At 52.9% G+C, this 19,573-nt stretch overlaps 1 protein-coding gene across 1 annotated transcript in view; it reads left to right on the top strand.

Moving 5' to 3' along the window:
- Nucleotides 1-17,032: 17,032 nt before the first annotated feature.
- The window catches only part of tei (irregular chiasm C-roughest protein teiresias), a 28,096-nt gene continuing 25,555 nt past the window's right edge, over nucleotides 17,033-19,573 (top strand). The window contains exon 1 of the mRNA XM_029111939.1: nucleotides 17,033-17,223. The gene's annotated coding sequence lies outside the window, so the exon portion shown is untranslated. The remainder of the gene's footprint in view (nucleotides 17,224-19,573) is intronic.

Genomic DNA, 19,573 nt, shown 5'->3' with positions numbered 1-19,573 from the left:
ATCCGCTGCGATACTCCCGAATCGCAGAGACAGACTTCGCTGCGAAAGTTAGAGTTACAGACCCAAATGAATTCCGGACGAGTCAAGTCCAGTGTGCCAGGTGGTCCGCTCATATGGCACGTGGCCATCCGGTCCAGTCCATACGCTTGCTGGCCATTGAATCCGAACAGGAGATGCAAATACGTCGTTACGCAGTTTATCCGGACCGTTCGGTCGACCAGAGACGTTGAATGCAGAATCTGAATAGATGCTTGGGGACAACGAGCGGGAGACGAGCGCCCAAAAGAAGGTCTGTGTGTGACGTCCATTTATAAGGATTCCCTCGCTCGCCCTCATTCCAGTATGCTTGCTCCCGTCTCTCCGAATGGCGTCGACGTCGACCGGCGAGCAATAGGCGAACAGCATCCCGGTCGCCATGGGTCTAACTGTGCTTGCCGTTTTGGCTGCTCGCCTCCGCCGATGCCGACCTGACAGAGATAAAGCCGCAAGGGATCCTTGCCCGAGTCGTCCTCCTTCGAGGAGGATCTCCCCGCTCGCTCGTTCCTTATTCAACTCAGGCTTTCGTGCCCCGTTCGGGATCGGCTCCTAAGAGGGGAGAAAACGTCGTCTTCCCTCTGTAGTAGATCGATATCGTTTACAGACGTCACTGAGAACGTCGTCGACGACGAACAAACAGAACATCTCGGGGGCCAAGGGCTTGTTGTCGACGTCGCCGTCCTTGTCGTTGTTGCAGCAGGAACACGACACCGACGTTGACGGTAGAAGCGGGACAAAATCGCAAAATCGCTCGAGGTAGGTACAACAATGACGATCGAGTGACAATGTTCGAAAGGACAGCCTCACAATGGAGGACTCTCTGCTTCGTGATGCAAGACATTCTCGGTAGCGCTTACATCATATCCCGGATCGCCTTCAGTGCTGGACGATATCTTGACCAAGATGCCAGCCGCTATCGCCGACGTGTAACATCCCCATCCGTGAGGTACTCACTGCTCGCGGATATTCCAGCGGTGAGGAGGGGGGGGGGGCGGAGGAGGTGTCAGAGGAGCTCTTACTCTCGTCCGGCGAGAGTGCGGATCCTGTATCCACCGACGAGCGTCGAAATCTCCGGCCTACTCGATGTCACGGGAATTAGAGCGAGTCTGAGAGTAGATTCAAAGCACCTCAGAGCTCAGAGGGATTTAACAGCGGTCGCGCTCGTGAATGCGATTCGGAATCCTTCCAGGCTGGATGGAAATTCGACTCGGAGAAGGAGCGGCTCATCCCGTCCATGCCCTTCCCCGGCCCGTATCTTTTTTACTCGGTGACTATTGTGCGGGTCCAGATTTCCGACTCTCGCTTGAATTCCTCGACGCGGTCTGTGCGAATGGGGTCGATCTACGCAATGAGCTCCACCTTATCGGCCGCAGAGCGAGACGACGGAATCGCGCTGGCCGACGCCCGAGGAAAATCGACGCAGCCATTGGCGGTGTCTGTTCTTTTCCCGGGATTATCTCATGAGCTGTCGACATGTGAAATTCGCCTCCCTATCGGAGTGAGCGCCGTATCCCGAAGAACGGTATGGGCAAAGACTTTTTTACTCCCTGAGCTTTGAGTCGAATTTACGCGTGGCGTGCGCTCGGCCGCCCACTTGCCTTGCGATGTAAACACCAATATATACTTTGTTTGCTCTTCGAATCGAGAACGGAAACAGAGCGGAAGTCTTCACTCAGCACGCGCTCTCGCAATTTTGTCCTTTACTCTCAAAGGAATACGCCGACCTCCTTCCGTCTCGGTTTCCAGGCTGATTCTTCGGAATATGTCCGCTCCCGGATTCCTCGCCACTAAGAAGCCGACGCGACGGGTCAAGTATCGCGCTCGGAATATAGTACCGAGACGCGGACGGAGACAGTTCCGGAGGGTCCTCCGTCCTCCCCTCGGAACATTCCAGGGATTCTCGCGCAAAAATGCCTCCCCTCGCATCCTTGAGGGCGGATTGACCAGAGTGTTGTAAATCCCCTTGATCGATGTTATGGGTAGAATTCTTCGGTCTACCTCCATTCGATTCCATTCCGATTCTCTCAGATCATCGTACCGAAGCGACCCCCGCGTCGAGCGAATATTCAGGAGCTTCACTCGTTGCAGCGAAAGCTTCGATGACGGTCCCCTTAGGAAATGTCTGGCTTTAGGGAAACGTGCGCCGCTTCATCTTTATTGATTGCCGTCGGAATGGGCCATAATATTGGTGACCCTCTCCTTCCTTTTTTGTCTCTGAAAGGCCCGGAGCTCGACAATAAATCTCGTTGAAATGACCGCGCCCAAGCGAAAATCCGCGGCGTCCTTTCACTTTCCATTCTTCCGGGATCCGGATGTTGCCTGAGACTCCATGGGCCGTAGTATCTCACTGTTTTTCCGTGAGCCATCGAAAGGTTGGTGGACTTCATGCCGAGCTGCGATCTGATATTCGAGAGGAGGAGAGTGATTTCGAGAGATTTTCGTGTTTTTAAAACTTGAGCTACAGAATCTCTGGGAACTCTCGGTGCCAGTATTTCACTATGGCAAGATGTCTGGGGACTCAGGGAGCCCTTCCTTTCTGTTGGAAAGATTCGGAGAGCGGAGCAACAGAGGAAGCTTCCCAATGGCACAGCGTCACGCCGCTTGGAAGCAAGTCGATCTGATCGAGTAGCCGGATTCCGTCGTCGATTAGAGCCATCTGTTTTGTTATCCAGCCGCGCAGAAAATAAGTTCAGGTGCCAGGAATCAATTCTACTTCTCTCGTCCAACAAAGTATTTCCAGACGGAATCGCGCCGGGGAATGGGCTCTGTAAACACCTCACTCGGAGTGCTCCCGAGTCGAGGACAGATCGCGCGGAGGAGCACCAGACTTCCGCACGAGAAACCAAATTCAATAGGTAGATGTTCTCCACTAATGATTCTTCGATCTCCTTCCCTCTTCGATGTTCACATATGAGCGTCGCATTCGATCGATCCCTCGTCATCATCTCTATCGGCTTCTGGAAGCTCCGATATACCTCCTGTAATCTCATGGGGGAATAAAAACTCCGAGCTTGTGCGAGAGCTGAGCTCTAAGTTTGCCCCTGCCGTGTCTCGCTTGCCTGGTCGCTGTAAAGTAGACACCTGCTGTTGACAGAACTCACGGGAGAACTCGCTCGGAAATGTTCAGCTTCAAATTCCTCTCCGCAAAGTCGTAGTCTCCCAAATCTTCCTTGCCTGTTTTCCGGGTGTTGTTGTGGGGAAGACGCCGCTCCCGCCCTGCTGAGCACGATGACCCTCCCCCCTCAGATGTTATGAGCGTCATGAGGTTCTCGGTCGGAACATGTCCCAGGTGGAGAGAGAATTGGATGAAGGACTTATGTATTGGATGACGGTTGCTCGAACCCACAGAGCGTGAACTCTTTCCGTGACGAAGAGTTGGTATTCGGGTCCTGAATCGAAAACACTTCCCGGAGTAACGCCCGGAGATTAGGCTGTCGCTGAGAATTTCCCTAGATATCTCTCTCCAAGTGTCACTCCTGCGGCACGGGGCCAATGATCTAGACTAATCTAGATCAAGGAGAGGAGACCTTTGCGCGACTAGCACTTACTCACTCGAGAACCGAAGGTCCTTCTCTTCTGATGAAAATTGAACGGGTTCATTGTCAAAGAGAGACAAGGAAGGAAGAGTACGCAAAGAGGCTGCCCCCCCCACTAAGGCCTCTCTGACGCCTCAAATATCGAACAACCGCATGATTCGGCCACTCGACTGCCCGCCGTTTTGGGAAACAGGAGTACCAGCGAGCTAACGAGGTAGTCTTCTGTCTGCAGGTGCAAGCCGCTCCCCGATCGATTAGGTCTCTTATGGATTCGATCGAAGAATCGAGGTGATGGAATAGCCGCGCAGGGGTAGACAGGCACCAATTCCTCATGAAGGGGCGAGGAAATCGCGGAAGTGGGCATCACTAATCGACATAACTCAATGGGAACGTCTGAGATGTTCCCCTGCAAACTCAATTCCGGTTCAGGTGTCTTCCGGCGAGTCTCGCGACGACTAAGTGTTCCTCCTCAATTAGATTGTAATTCGATGTTCGTCCTTCACAATCGCTGCGATGGCTCTGGTGGGATTGCGCTCATTGTTGTTTTGTCGAGGACCAGTGTTGAAAGAAACTTGTTCTCCAGGTCTTCCGCCTCTTCAACATGCTCTTCCCCAGCGTCTCGGAGGATTGAGCGCCGAACTCGGATCTCTTCGCGAAAAATCGCGAATTTCGGGCGGCGGAACGACGTCTCCACATTTCGTGTCACAATGTCAAACGTCGGTTATCGGGACCCCGGTCTTCCGGCCTCCGAAATTATTCATTGGAGACAAGCATGCATTCTTATCCCGCAGACCCCGACAACCCAATAGCTTGTTTACGGTGAGAAGAATCGGAGGAGAAATTCCCTGGGAATATGAAGTAACCCTCAGCATGCAGAGCTTCGGATCGAATTGCCTCGATTCTCTTGACGGGCCGGATGCCGTGCACACAGAGAATTCTGTTACGCTAATGCGCGGAACCGCTATCATTTGAGAGTACCCCCGCTGCGAGCTCAGACTCACATATGTAATTAAAGTTCGCGAACGAAAGAGAGCTGAACAGAGGTTTTATGCGCGACGAAACGAGACATGCACGCAGTCTCCCATTATTCGGAGCTTCATCTATATCCATTGTTTGAAACAAGAGCAACCGGAAAGCGGAGACGGAGGAAGAGGAATGCGCGCCGACAACTACGACAACGACGGCGAGCGCACGGCTCCTTTAAACATGCCAACAACACACCGGCTGCAGACCGAATTCATAAATTCAGCAGAATTCGGAAACGAAAGAGTTCGCCGTATCCCATCACCAGTACACGCGACATTGAACAGCTTTCTCGAATTTCAAAGCCGTTCAGCCGTACTTAATCGCCTAAGACTGTGAAGGCGAGGCCTGAGAGCCTTGCAAAGAAATAAAAGAACGCACGATCCTGTGGAAACTGCGACCTGCGAGAACGGCATCATTCCCGCCGCCGACCGTGATGGTTGCCGGCCTCCATCAAGGAAGTGTAGGTACCATGCCGGCAGGCGGGCATGGTAGTTCGGACCGAACCCTCGGCAAAAAAGGGTCTCCGGGAGCTGCAACTTGTGATGATGCTTCGTCTCGAGCATCTGTTGCAGGAGGAGAAATTCAAACAAGCGACCGTTGGAAGAGGTGATTGGAGCAGGGGAAAAACTTCATAGCTGCAACGCTTCCCCACTAATGTTGGCGTCGGTTTTTTCCCACGCGGAGAGCACGCACTCCTATCAAGCGCTCCTGCATTCTCGGATGCCCGTGGATCTGAACCAATCTGGGCATTAATTTATTGTTATCTCGAGTGATCAACAGAGTTCTGCCGCCGGGCTAAGGGTCAATCTCTACCATGAGCCCCGAAGTACCTTGAACTCTGAGTTTTTCAGAGGAGAATTCCGATATGAGTTCAATGAGGTCTCCTTTCCATTTCGGGAATGCGTACGGAATTAACGACATTACGCCCACCTCGGTGGAGGGCCGCGAGGTCGTGAAGGATCCCTCTGAGCACATCTGCCTATCCGTCAATTATCCCCTTGTTGCGGTCCGTGATATATGTTTTCAGCATTGACCAATGTGTTTATCTCGGTCGAAATTCTCACCGGAGCGTGCCGATTATCGCTCGTGGAAAGCCGACGGTTATTGCGGTTCAAGCCGAAATTCTCGGGAGGCGTACGACTCACGGCAACGCGATGCCCAAGTCAAGTTCATATATGAAGGCTCGACGGTGTTTTTACCGAAAGCCCACGCTAATAGATAGTATCCGTTGGTCCTCGTCGACGTCGCGACCATGTCAAGTGGAGTTTTTGAAAGCGGTCGCCATCGAAGCCACAGGTTGGGGTTTCTCCGAGAAACTGACCGCCATCTGTCTTCGGGGAAGCCGATGATTAACTGAATGAGGTTAAATTCTATTACCGGACCAATCTGGATTCCGAGGTCGTTTGTCTCTTCAGCGTATCATGATATCAGTTGGGGAATGCTCGATTCCTCGGTCCCTGCTGAAAAATTCGGTGGACCGAGCAAGACAGATCTAGACACGGCGGCGGCTTTTCGCTCTCTAGATATGGAAAATATCGCAGGAATATAATTTTAGACACTCTGCTCTATCGATCGGACAGATGTCTCAGGGCCGTTGATCAACATGAAGATCGGGTGAGCTGCCCCTCGAGCCTCACAGAGACTACGCCGTCGGGGTAGTTGGGCGGTCTGCGCGTCCTATGCTTCGCGCGAAAACAGAATCACCGCAGCCCTAGCGCTCGAGCAGAAGACGGTCCTCCCATCGAGATGTCAGCAAGGGTTCCCGTGAGGGCTCCCATGTGAACTTCCGTGGGAAGTCCCGCGATATCCAGCGTGAATGGTTCCGTGAAAGCTGCCGTGAGGCGTCAGCTTCGATCGCGTCCGCCACACGGGTCCGGATCTCGGTCACTCCACTGAAAAGGCCCCGTGATTCCGATCGGGACAGCCGGCTTTGTCCTCGGTATCCTCAGCCATGGCCTCCTACAATGTTGAGAAATAAACCCGCTGTGGGAATTCATTCCCCGAACCAGTCATGTTGGAATTCCCGGCAGCGGCCAGAGAAGCGTACCGTCATTGAAACCATAGCTATTTCTCCCTTTCCAATTTCAAGATCCTTAAGGTATGTATGCTTTGTTATCTCCGTCATTATCGGAGTCGATGAAAAATTATCACGAATTTAGAACAAAAGTCCATCCCTGACTGGTTTCCCTCGGAAACAAGGGCCCGAAGCCCAGCCATGGCTTTTGTGAAGGAAGGGGCCCAGAGTGTGCGGCGATAGATTACTCACGGGTAGAATCAATTTTCAAAAGCTTGTTTTCGTTCTTATTGCTCCTGCCGCCGTTGCTGCTGGCATTGATGAGCGCGCTTGCCTCCGAGGCAAGGCGAGATTGTGATCTTCTCCAACCAGAAAATAACCCGCTCAGAAGGAGGGACTTTGATTCTATGAGCGAAACCGGAGGAGAACGAAACGGCGAAACGCGAGCCTCCACGAGAACCGTCGAAGCCACTCTCTGAAGAAGCCTTTCGCCGCCCAGCTTGAACACCAGAAAATTAGGTAGACTGCAGTCATCATACGTCTCTGGCTCTTTCGGTACGAGCCCTAGAGGCACGTGACGAATGACGGTGCTACCCGACCGAGTTGAATTAGTCCTAATTTGCCATAATTCTTCACCATGATATATCCCGATGATGGATGACTCGCCAAAAGCTGCGGAATGTCCATCGGGTCCGGGTTGGCAATGCCAACAACGACCTGAAGCTTTACATCGATCAATTAATTATCAGCTTCCACCGAGCGAAAACCCGGTCTGACCCTTGATCGTGGAGTCCTCGCTTTGCGTTTCGAGACTCCTCGAAGGCCCTCTGGTGGGCGCGGCTGAGATTCTGCCGCTTTCAGAAATCGTCACCGTCATTCTCGAATGGCTCACCTGCTTCGTGCAGCACTACGGACATTTGTTTTTCTTTCTCTGGATGTTGGGCGCATCGGGAACACTGCTGCGCGGCTTCCCAATGCTCGAGATTCTATCAATTACCCAAAGGAGAAGTGAAGCCCGAAAATGAATGAACTTCGTGAGGGAATCACCGACTGCGAGTCGGTGCACGGCTTTGTTTCGCAAATACCGCTTGCATTGGCCCTCCTGCTATCGTTTGAGGCCGGCGCCTTGATTTTTCGAAGATTTTCCGTTCGGAGTCTCGTGGTTTTGTATGGAATGCTCAATGGTCGCGCATTTAGTGAACAAACAGAAAAAGGAACGAACACACAAACGAATGAAGAAACCGAGCGAGTGGCCAACGAGAGGTCTCAATAAATCACTCTGTTGCTCTTCGGATAGCGACTTGTTTACTCTGACGTTCGATCAACGACTGCGTCCGTAGACGAACGTGGTCGACGTGAACACCGAAATGACGTCGACAACCGAAATGAAGACCAACTCGTAAATGGCAAACCATGTCCTGATCGAACGGTCAGGCCGAGTCAACGAGCGCCACGTCCCACTGCTCTCTCAGCCAACGCACCCATGTCCGAGAGGAAGGAAAAGAAGAAGACGACGACCGAGAAGAACACTTGCCGGAACAGACCTTCAGAATTGGCTTGACATAATCTCTGACAGGGATTGAATTTTAACTAAGAGGCCAGCGAATCAACAGCTTGAAGTAATGGCCGCTCGAGCGGAGGAAGTACCGAGCCAGCGAATCGGCGAGCACGCGCGCGCAAGCGATGAACAGCTCGAAGGTGCTTAGCTTGTCAAAGAATTGGGCGTTCGGGACGACCGACACACGACCGTTTGTCGAGCGTACGTATGACAAAGCCTGATCTGCAGGGCTTGGCCTTCGGAGGCAGACTCAGCTGCGGCAGTTGGCAGGAGCTGTTTTGTCGAGCAGCCCGCGGGACCGATGAGGCTTCAAAGATGGTCAGTGTCACCGCTGATGGCGTCGCGCCCGACCGGCAGCAGCGGTCTGACCAACGAGTCGGTCAAGGGGTGCTACGATGAGACGCTCTTCTCCTCCATAACGCTATTAGCACAAAGAGGCCCCGTGCCGCAATTTGTAACACAATTACCAACGTGCAGATATTACGGCGACGCGGCGCCATCGCTGACGACGTCGACGTTGTTGCTGTCGTCGACGCCGACACCGAAGCCGACTTATACGGAGGATAATTCTGAGGAGAAAGATACGACTCCCCTGAGCATCGGGGTCCTCAAGCCTCGGCGGCTTATCCGAGAAGAGAAAACAACGAGAGGAGAAACAGGAGAACAAAAGGATTGCGCGAGAAAAAAATAGGGGTCGGCGGCGGGAAGGAGAAAATGAGGCGAGTCGGTGGCAGCGAACAACAGCCACCAAGATCACATCGGGGCTAAAATAAACGAGGATCGCTCCAAGCTCAAATTTCAATTACTTTGGTGTGTTTAAGACGCGGGCGAATGAGATCCTTTGTTTCGTGACCGATCCCAAGACGAGCGAACGAGCCCGATAAGAAGAGCTCCGGCTTAGCTGCTTTCCGATTTCGTGTCCGTTACTGTGTGTAGTAATTACGTCATTGAGAATCTTCTCTTCGCGCACCACTCAACGAGAACGATTTTATCTCTCGATTAGCTCCTATTTAGATGCTTCTCCGTTTCACGCGACACCCACGTGCCACTGTCGTTCAAAACCCTCGCGCCCCTGCTCGTTCCGCTCCGGCTTCAATCGAAGAGAGTTGACGGCGATGACGGAGACTTTAATGCGCTATCGGGGCCTAATTTGTCAACTTCGTAATGACTTTTTGTTTTCACGCACAACATCTCGGAGGCTTGCTGAAGGAAGCCTCGCGAAACTTTGTGACCGAACAACTCAGCTCCGAGAATCTGCTCAAACGACCCGGAATCGGAGCGTCCGTGATTCTACGCCGCATCGGTGAGACTCTTCCTTGATCGGGCGTTACGGGGCATTTCCATTCACTCAATCTCTCCTTCTGCTCCGTAGGTAAAGCAAGCCGGAGTTTTCTTTGCCGTAGGCAATTTTGGCGGACCGAGCGTGCTCGCGTCGCCTCGAAATGATTGAGTCGTGAAAAACCGCATAGCACGAGCACTCGTGCAGGCAGCTCCAATTTCGCGGGTCAGCCTGGGGTATTTTTGTCGGAAAACCCCGTCAGGTCCCACGCCGCAGGCAGCTCCGAAAGGCTCAAACCCCCTTCCCTTGACCTGTTCCCCGGCGGAATCTGGGCGGACCTACGCGATGCTTCCTGTTGGTGAAACCGGTAGAGCGACGGGTCGATCGAGATTCACGCACGGACTCATACTACGATGGATTGATTTCGGAACTGCAGCCGGTGCACGGCCGAGTCCACCACGGAGCTTCGCAGTAGCTTTTCGCCCCTATGAATAGACGCTCATTCCATTAAACGGGCTCACAATCTGATTCACCAGGGACTGTCAGGTTCCATCCCGAACTGACTGAGCGAAAGCGATTTAATTTCCCATGCATGAAATCATCACGGAAGTGATATGCCCTGAGCAAGCCTCACTCAACCCACATTCCGCTCATCCACGTAATGACTCGGGTCCCGTTTGTGCGTCCTAATGAAAAGTCGTGTTTTTTTTTTCTGCGGAGGTTGCCACCGCTGCCTATGTTACCACCCGCACCCAATGGGTCTACTCAATATCTATCATGGAGCTGTTGGCACAGTGGAGAGGAATCTTCATTTTGGGCCGATGAGATCTTTGCTTCGCTCGGGGTGCTTGCTTGAATGCTGGTTTATTTGCTCGGGGGATGGCGCGCGGAGTGCCGAGTAAATGGATCTGTCGACGCCGGATGATTGTACGCGAGCCCGTAATAAAGATAGAAAGACAACGGAGATGATAATCTTCGCAGTCTCAATATGTCGAACAAGAAATGATCATCATTCCTCCACGACCCGTATCGCTGTTGGCTGGCACCCATAACCCGGGCGGGCAGGCGAAAAGGCCTTTCGGGAGTCTACTTTATTTCCTCAGGAATACCATGAGCCTGGAGATGCCCCTATCTTGTGCTGGTGAGCAGCCTGTCGTCAACATCGGTACCGGACGGATCCCATGAGCTGAAGGTGAGGCGGGGTAAGACCGACAGAGAGGAGAATCGTTCCGGCTCGGAGAAGACTCCGGCTATCGCAGGCGTTCTCAACACTTTCCTCGAAGTCTCCTTATTTTCGGAACACGGTTCAATTCGACAAACGGCAGTTGCCGTCGCGTCGCTAGCTGCGACGATCGTGGTACCGCGAACGCTAATCGCCACGATTCCGCGACGAATCGGAAGAAATCTACGGATTCTGGCTGCTGTCAGTCCATGAGATCGAGACCGAACATACTACATAGATAGACCATGCCTTCAGACGAGCATCCCTCAAGAATGCCAGTCATGCCGGAGTCGTAGCGGGTCGGGTCCAGAATCACAAAATCTAACCGAGTGGGCGAACGCACACGAAAGATCCCTCGGCGGGAAAAATCAGAAAATCTTCGCAGTCGTAAATTCTGGCGGATAAGCTACGGATAAGAGTTCGCGAGAAAGAGAGCTGACTGCAGGTTCGGTCTGCTCTACCACGAAACCTCGCTCACGAAACAATCTTTGTAACTTCCGAAAAATGAGGAATCCGACTCCTTGGATATTCGTAGTACATCGTACGGAGCGGTTCCCGACCCGAATCGGCATCATCAGAACTGTCTGGGGTATGCCGCCAGTTCATCCAGAGGGTCGGTCCCCTCGTTTTCTCCGCGCAATCCCCGTGGAGAAAGAATTGCGACGGCTGTAGATGCTCATGATTCTCGGTCAACACTTTTTGGTGGCTGAACAAATCGCATCATAGACTACCGATCATCACAAGGATGTCGCCCGGAGTTTTCGGGTTCGAGTCTGTATACTGACAATCCGAATATTGCCACGAATAAATAACAATTCGAATCGTGCCACCTTCAACTTTAGGCTTTCGCCCAGACGGAAAAATTTACGCGTCGCGCAGGCCCCGACCGACAGACCCCAGACTTTATAGCTACAAGGCCGATCTCGGTCTCAAGGTCCAAAAGACCTGATATCAGACTGGGAAGCTGAGGAGATGAAGGGGGACTCCCGCACAGCATCATACCGCCGCGGAAGAAATGCTCTTTGGCGGATTCACATGATGGGAATCCGCGGAATGCAAGGCTCGAACTCGCTTTCCAGCCCCACGGAAACGGGATCTGTCCGATTCGAAGCCTCAAGTTCGGGTTCTCAGAGAGGAATCCGGTCGGCAGAGACAGGACATTTCGAACGGTTACACGCGCAGGTCCAAATGAAATTACCGAATCAAATATCCATTGATTGAGTCCCAAAGCATATACCGAGGAGAAACAAAACCCAGTGAGTCGTATTCTATCGAGATTGAGTTCGTTGTTCTCGATATTGTTCGCTGAAGTCGGCTCGACTCTCGACTGAGGAAAATATTCCGTCGGTCAATAAAAATTTGCACACGATTCCCCAATCATGCATGTATGTATAACAGTTCGAAGTCTTGAGCACGTCGACATCAATGGCAGGGGAGTGATGATCATAATTACATCCCGAGTTCATTCGAGTTCGAGGACCCATGCTATTAGGCACACGAATCCATTGTCTGCAATCACACGCGATTTCGTCGACGAGGTCGATAAGCATTTCGAAAGACTGTTCCCTCACTCAGTCAACAAAGTGAGTTATTGAGTGCATGAGTTATAGACAGGGTGAGCCCGCATGCTTCGTAGCCGAGCGGCGAGGCCTTCTCGTCACTTACCCCGTTATTTTCGTCGTTGTTGCTACCACAGCTTACTCCGTTGCTGTTATCTGGTCGACAGAGTCGGCTCTATCGCAACAGGAACATATGGTTTTCGGGTCGCTAGGCTGCACTCCATATCGGGTATCTCGCTGGCCTGGCGCTTCTGTACGAGCGAAATCGAAGGAGAGAGATAAAGTTGGAAGGAATAAAATCCCGTCGCAGCCTCGCAGGGACGCGAACGTGCTGCTTCTGCTGCAGTCATTCAACGACAAGTGAGCAATCGCACTAAAATTCAAAAAAACCTTGTTGCTGAGATGGGCAAAGGTGCTGCCGCCCTCTGGATCGCCTTGTTCGGACCGTTAAACACGTTTCAACGTGAAGGCTCTCTCTCCCGCGGCATATCTTCGGGAATTCTCTCGCGAACTGCTTCGAGTATCCGTGCCTCCATTCCGTGCCCGTGTGACTCGTCGTTTCGCGAACGGGCGGGCGGACATATATATATCTGTGTGGGCCGTGAGAGATGAAGAAGAGAGCGAACGCATTCAAGCAGTCGTCTAGTCAGCCGGTCTCCCACCAGCCGCGCTTCAAACTTAACCTCAGATACCGGGCGGTCGAGATTTCCCTTTTCCCCCGCCCCCCATCTCCCGCTCTTCTGTTCGGGTATAAAACACGTCGTATGCTAATGTCAGTTTGCCTGTTTGACTGCGTGGAGTCTCGCCTGCCGCCCGTCCTTCCCCGCACCCGCGACCGCTCGTTCCCTCGACCGCCTTCTCAAAGTTGAAGACGGTCGCGCTTTCCAAAGTGCCATAGCAATCCAGCGAGCGCGTTCTATGCAGACTTTGAACGCGGTTCTTGTTCGCTGGAACATTCAGGTATTCGAAGTGTCGCTGCTGATCTCCGTATACGTGGCCATCAGCTCGTGTGAGCGATTGTCGAATGCGAGGAGCACGCTCAGAACGTGGCCTGAAGCCGGTTGACGTGACGTTCGCAGGTCCACAAATGACAATTTGGGCAGCCTACCGGACGGGCGACGTTCGAACGCGTGCTCGGATACCGAACCCGCTGCGAATATTTATCGGCCGTCGTTTCACCACCAAAACCTAGATTTTCGTTCCGCCTCGCCGTTGACAGCAGCAGCGCAGGCGATTTCACCTGGAGAGCCTTTGTTGGCAGACGAGCTTAGGGAAGAGCTGAGAGATCGTTTCCTCATCTTCCTTTCGTCGAGCTATTTCTCTGAAGAGCTCTACCCGGCGCGATGCACGAATTCGCTAACGATTGTTGAGCCCCTCCTCCCTCCTCAACAATTTGCTTTTCGGATCTACTTTGCACTTGCAGACGGATGAAGACTCTTCTCCTCCCTCCCGTCTGATGCCTACAACAGCGGCGTCTTCCTAAATGAAACATTACCCCATCCGAGCAATATCCCGTCTCCGGTCGTCTGGAGGAGACGGTCGAGGGGCAGTAGGGAGCTGGGGGGACGCATCGAGGGCCAGAAGAGGAAATACGAGAGCAAAAAGCGGGAGAAGACGAGCTCTTGATCTCCGGAGGGTGGTGAATACATTTGAGCATACGCTGCGTCGCAGATTGGACGCGGTATCTATTACTCGCGAGCCATGCTCCCCTGCAAGGACTGGGAAGGCGGAGAGCCGGGTTGCCGCCTGGCCGTCGACCGATCGGTCGGCGATCGGGCAACTGCCCCCCTGAGTCGATCCGCAGCTGAGGGCGCGGTTCCTCCGGACAGGATATCCTTCTAATTGCGTAATGCACGGTGTGGCGCGTGAGCGTGGCGCGTTCCGGGCCCGGGCCCGGGCGACTAGGAGGGGTCGACAGAGAGGAATAAGGTCCCTCGTCGCAATCTTCCTTTGAGTATGCCGAGCCTAAGCATCTTACGACTTTGCCTACGACGGCGACTGGAGGAACACCGGGAGAAGTCGCATCGAAACAACATGATGACTCACTCTTCCCACCATCGCCCTCACGAGCCGGATGCGGGTTGGCTGGCTGACCGCCTTCATGGCCGGGGAAGCAACGGGGTGCCGGGGCCCTCGGTCAACCTTCAATGACTGTCTGTTACACTAAAATAGAAGTTATGCCCCCATGTGTTGTTCTAAGACCCCCATACCCCTCCTGACACCCGCTCCCCGTTCTCCTTGTTGGCCCTCGTCCTCCTGATGGCGGCGGAGGCGGTCGGCCCCTCACTGTAACAAGCCCTCGAAGCCATTATATGGTAATCAAGGCGACCTGGGCGAGGTGGGGTGGATGCACCTTCGAAGATGACACGGGGTCGAACATGGAAGCGGGTGGAGGGAATCTGGTTCGAGGGCGTAATTGCCTCAAGAACCAGGTAGTCTAAGTAGTCGTGATGGTGGTGGTGCTACCGGTGAGAGAAGCATCGGTAGCATCGTCGGGAGTCTGTTCTGAGCGGGACAGGTAGAGAGTGTATTTTAGGGAAGCGAGTCGCTCGGCTGGCGGGCGGGCGAGCGGATGGGTGGGTCTGCTGTTCCGAACACTCTCTATCGCTCACTCAGACTCAGTCCGATAAATCCGCTGGGAGCTTCAGAGTAGCGGTGGGGACTTGTTCGGAGGCGAAGTCTATCGAGGAATCGTGTCGCTTACTGCCTCGCATCCTGACATGTACTGCCTCTAGGTACGTTAAGTACATCGTGTAGGTGCTTGATATGAGCGGATACGTCAGAAAAACCCTAATCTTTTTCTGTCACCCGCAAAGCTGCTTCCCAGTTCACCGGGAGCGACGCTGATGAGGCGTGCGGCGTTCTGCTTGCTCTTTTCGAGTTTTTCTTGTCGTCGAGAACCGCCGACACGACTCGAACAACGACGGAAGTCTGCTTTCGAGAAGTTTCCGCTCTGCGAAACAGATTGCCACCATGTGAAGGATGTGCTCGAAAGTTAAGCACTTGAATCGCTGCCACGAGCTTCCGGAGCCGTCTTGCAAGCGAGCGATTGAGGAATTCACGAATTGAATCGATTGGGACCATAGTCCTCCTTGTTTTTTGGGAAAATCTCAATGGAGGCTCCATCAGCGTCAGAAATTATACGGAGGCGGCGGGTAAGGAGAAATTTTTATCAGCCGCAGCAAGGCTTGTCGCATCGGCTAAGGAGCAGTCCCGCTTCTGAGGTTCTGCGTGCGGACCGACACCGTGGAATATCTTACTCCGACGAGCGAGGGACGTCCGAGTCTTCGCATTCAAAAAGCGTGATGCAAGCCGATTCTGAAGTGTGACATGAGCTCCGAATAAGAATGGACCTGACGTCCAGCTGCGAAGGTTAGGGGAGCGGGACGTGCTGCGTTGCCTCATGAATGATACAGCTCCTCATACACTTGTGGCGGTTCAGCGTCGGTCGACCGCTTCCTCGACGAGCAATCAATCCGATGTGCAGTCTTAGCCATGACTCCGCGTATTCGGGCCTAGCTCGAAATCGCCGAGAATCGTGGCAGGGGAGAGCAAGCATCTGACTGTAAGAGAAACGACTGCAATCCGGATTTAACCGGCATTTCACTCTAGCGGCCAACTTAATTACAAATAGAAATGGAAAAACACACACATAGACTGTCGTGAAGCCGTTCACCTGAGAAGTCGATTTAGCGGAAGATTCCTTCTCCTCGGGCGAGCCTGGCGGTCCCGAAACTTCTGAGACGCATGCTTTAGAAGGACGCTTATTTTCGTTTCCTACTTTCTTTGGGTTGCTTCTCCGCTCGCTGTGTATAAGACGCCGCAAAGTGACGTGTGTTGCCGAAGCCACCGCTGATGCCGCGATGGAGGAGAAAAGAAACAGGGGGTGACATATGAATTTCCTTGTTGCCAGCCAAAGTGAGACTCATGAATCTTCATGCAACGGGACTCCGCGCGCGAGTGGAAGCCACCAGCGCTCCGAGATGGACAGGAGATGCGTCTATCACATGACTCAGAGCTCGGAGCGGGATTGTGCTTTATACCGAACAATCTCTGCGCATCAGACCTTATCCTTACTCGGAGCTCTGAACGTCGTGTTGCAAACTTTCTTCTAGCTCCGACCAATCAGACAGCGTGAGGGTTCGGTACGCAGCAGCGGATCGCGAGAAGGATTTCCTGCTCCGGAGATTCCCCTTAAGAAGACTTCTGGAGAGGGGAATTATTTAGGGACGCAACTTCAAGCAAGTAGCGAGAAGTTGAACGCGCACTCTTCGAGCTGGAATTCCTCCTCTGATGGTTAGCGAGGGACGCTGTCTTCGTCGCACGACTCGGACGGAATATACTGAGCAGGGCTTCGAGCAGAATTTCAACCGGAATCCAACGCAGATCGAGGCATCCCACTCCTCGCCTGAGCTCATAGGCTCAAGCAGAGCGAAGTACCGGGCCATTCTCGTGAACCCTTCCGGAAACTCACCGTGTGTCTTGAATTAGGTAAATTCTACTGATGGCTGATCGATCTTGCTCTAATCGAGCCTCGCTAAAATGGATCGTACCGAATAGACTCACAGCAAGCGATCATCGTCCACGTGCTTGCTGGAAGAACTATCTCTAGAGTTTCTACCGAATGGTGTATGATCAATGGTCATGAAATATGAGCATGGTTATCATAAGGGAAAATGTAGAAGCTAAATCGTCCTCAGGAAGCAACGGGCAAGCAACAGATTCCCTCTCTCAAAAAGTGGTGAGGACCCCATCGGTGCTCTCCCAAGCTTCCACTTAGACGCTCGGCAGTCATGAGTGTCAGTGTCGTCTCGGAGTGCGAGGGGTCTATCGTTGTTTGCTCTCAAAAGTTACGAAACTCATGTGTGTTGAGTGCTTCACCGCCGTGAATGGTTGTCGGTGATACTTTCGTACAGCGGATTTACTTGCTATCTGACTCCTTGTATTGAATCTATTGAAAAACGGATAATCAGTGAGGACTTGCTAATATAAGGTATGTCCCGTAGATGGTGGATCGACCGAAGAACCGGATAATAATAAGAGTTGGATGACTTCCGTCGCTACGGGAAAAAATAAAAAAAATTGAATCACTCATCTCCGACGGCGACGCCGCGCGTTGGTCCGCCGACGTCACAATCGCCGATTCGGCGAACTCTCAACAACACCTCAAAGTTTTACGGTTGCTCGATACTTCACAGCCGAGGTGTCGGCTACCTGAAGTGCTCCCTACCTTTCTCTCGGCTCTTCGGAACCTCACCCGGAGCAGCTGAACGAGTCGCATTGTGAAAACCTTCGCCTCCCGACACCTGATGCCAGAAGAAACTTCTCGCGCCGAGGCACCGGCTCAAACAAACTATAAGAACCTCGTCAGGCAAAAACTTTATTCTCTCACCGTCCGCGCATCTCGAATGATTTCGCGGAACCCTTATCGGGGAGCCGGAGAGAAAAGATCGCTCACAAAGATGGGTAGAATCCGATCGGACTCTCGAAGGGCAGATACTCAAGCCTATTATTCATGGGAAGATATCTGAATCAGCCTCACTAATTGGAAGCGCCTCCCTCAAGCCCCATTCAACCTGATATGGCAACCGAAACGATTCCGTTCGCTAAGAACTTGATACCCTGCTTTTTCATCAGATCCGACCGGAGAAGCTCCTGAATGAATCCACCGCGTCTCGAGGACTCACGGATATTTATGATTCGATAGCCTGACTGTCAGAACGAACTTATTCGGATAGCTTGCGTGGACCCTTGGGATGTGATCCTCCCGGAGAACTCCGGATGGGAAACGACCGGGAAGAATTTTCCCTCTCCGTCCGACCGAGTTTGAGCTCTCGTGTCCAGATTCAAGTTTTTATGTTTTTCTGGTCCTGCGAGAGCAACGGCAAGATTCCGATCGGCACAACTCGAATGTTGGTCCGACAGGTCGCTCGGATGCCGATGTCCAGCGTCTCATGGAACTACGTCCTTCAAGCCGTAACTCAGGCCAGGTAGTTTTGCTTTACGGCCGCCGCCTATCCCGTTTTACAGCTGGAGTATTAAACTAAGTGACCTGGGAAGGGGATTTTATCCGGCTCTCCAGAGCGTCGAAAGGCTGCCGGTCCCTCGACCCTGGGCTCTGGCTCCGGATTCGGAACCGTCCGACTATAAGTAGGTGGTGGTCGTCGTCGGCGCCGCGGGAGGAAAAAACCGTCAACGCCAATCAACCTCGCTCCGGCGCTCATCATCGAGCCGTGCTTTTCCACACGGATCGAGCTCACTCGATTCCAGGCCGGGATCGACGAGCTGGGGATTGAGCGTTCGCAGATCACTTTTGGTTCCGTGCTCTCCAATCGATTGCTTGCGTGTGATTTTTCAGAACGACAGGGCCGCTGCCGGAGCAACTCGAAGAGAGGCAACTCGGAGGAATGAGGAGGATATTTGAGGAGGGAGAGTGGAAATCTGGGATAATCCTCAGGATGTGAGGGGCTCACGGAAAATGACGAGGGCCTAGCGGAGTATTCGGACGGAGGTGTACGAACGCCGACTCTAGAAAGTCTCCCTCGATTCCCAATATCCGTTCTGAGCTTCCCCAATCTTGTAGGTTTTCCGCCTGTCGGTCGATCGGCCGGTCGTCGCGCTGTTGCAACTCTAAGTCTTCGTTCTGAACCGGAAATTTAATTTTCTCTGTCTACAGCGGACGAATTCGGGACTGAGAGGAGTTTTACCTGTGTTCAGATTACACGAGACACTGCGCACGGACGACGAGACTTCGACCGCCTGTCGACTGCCGCTCGATAAACTTCGTATTCTATCAGTCGGCAGAACAACAGGAGATCCGGTATTATACAGTCCGAGACTGTTCCTTTCAGGATGGAATCCATCCCCCATTAGATTGGAACTAATCCTGCAGGTCCCTCCGTTGTCCTCGGGCGCCGAATTGAAAACGCGCGTGAGCGCCGCCTTCCGATTCATCTTGAGCAGCGACTTGGTTACGCTCCTCAAAATCTCCGAGGTGCTGGTTGACGATAGCGGATGAATGGATCGAGCTATTGGTCGACGCGAAGAATGCGCGCTGAGCGTCAGGAGAACGAGTAGGGTGAAATGCGTTGCCGCTATCATCGAAGTCAAAAAGTTTGGGTCCTCGGTCATTAACGAGCCGCGATAAAAATCGGGCTGCGTTGCCAATTAAGAGCTTCGGCCGAGGTTTCCCTCTCCTAAGGGGACGACGACGCGAGAAGAGGATCAGACGAATCATCTATCGTTTAGCAAGTTTTTTGAAACGTTCGATGATCAAACGCCTTGAGGTTTCTGAGCGGAATTCCGCCCGGGGAAACAGAATGCTCCTCTCTTCTAACGGAATC

This window comes from Galendromus occidentalis, unplaced genomic scaffold, assembly GCF_000255335.2.
Source record: "Galendromus occidentalis unplaced genomic scaffold, Mocc_1.1 scf7180000077477, whole genome shotgun sequence".
Classification (NCBI taxonomy): Eukaryota; Metazoa; Arthropoda; class Arachnida; order Mesostigmata; family Phytoseiidae; genus Galendromus; species Galendromus occidentalis.
Note: the sequence above shows the minus strand (reverse complement) of the source record. Positions and strands in the feature narration are given on the sequence as shown.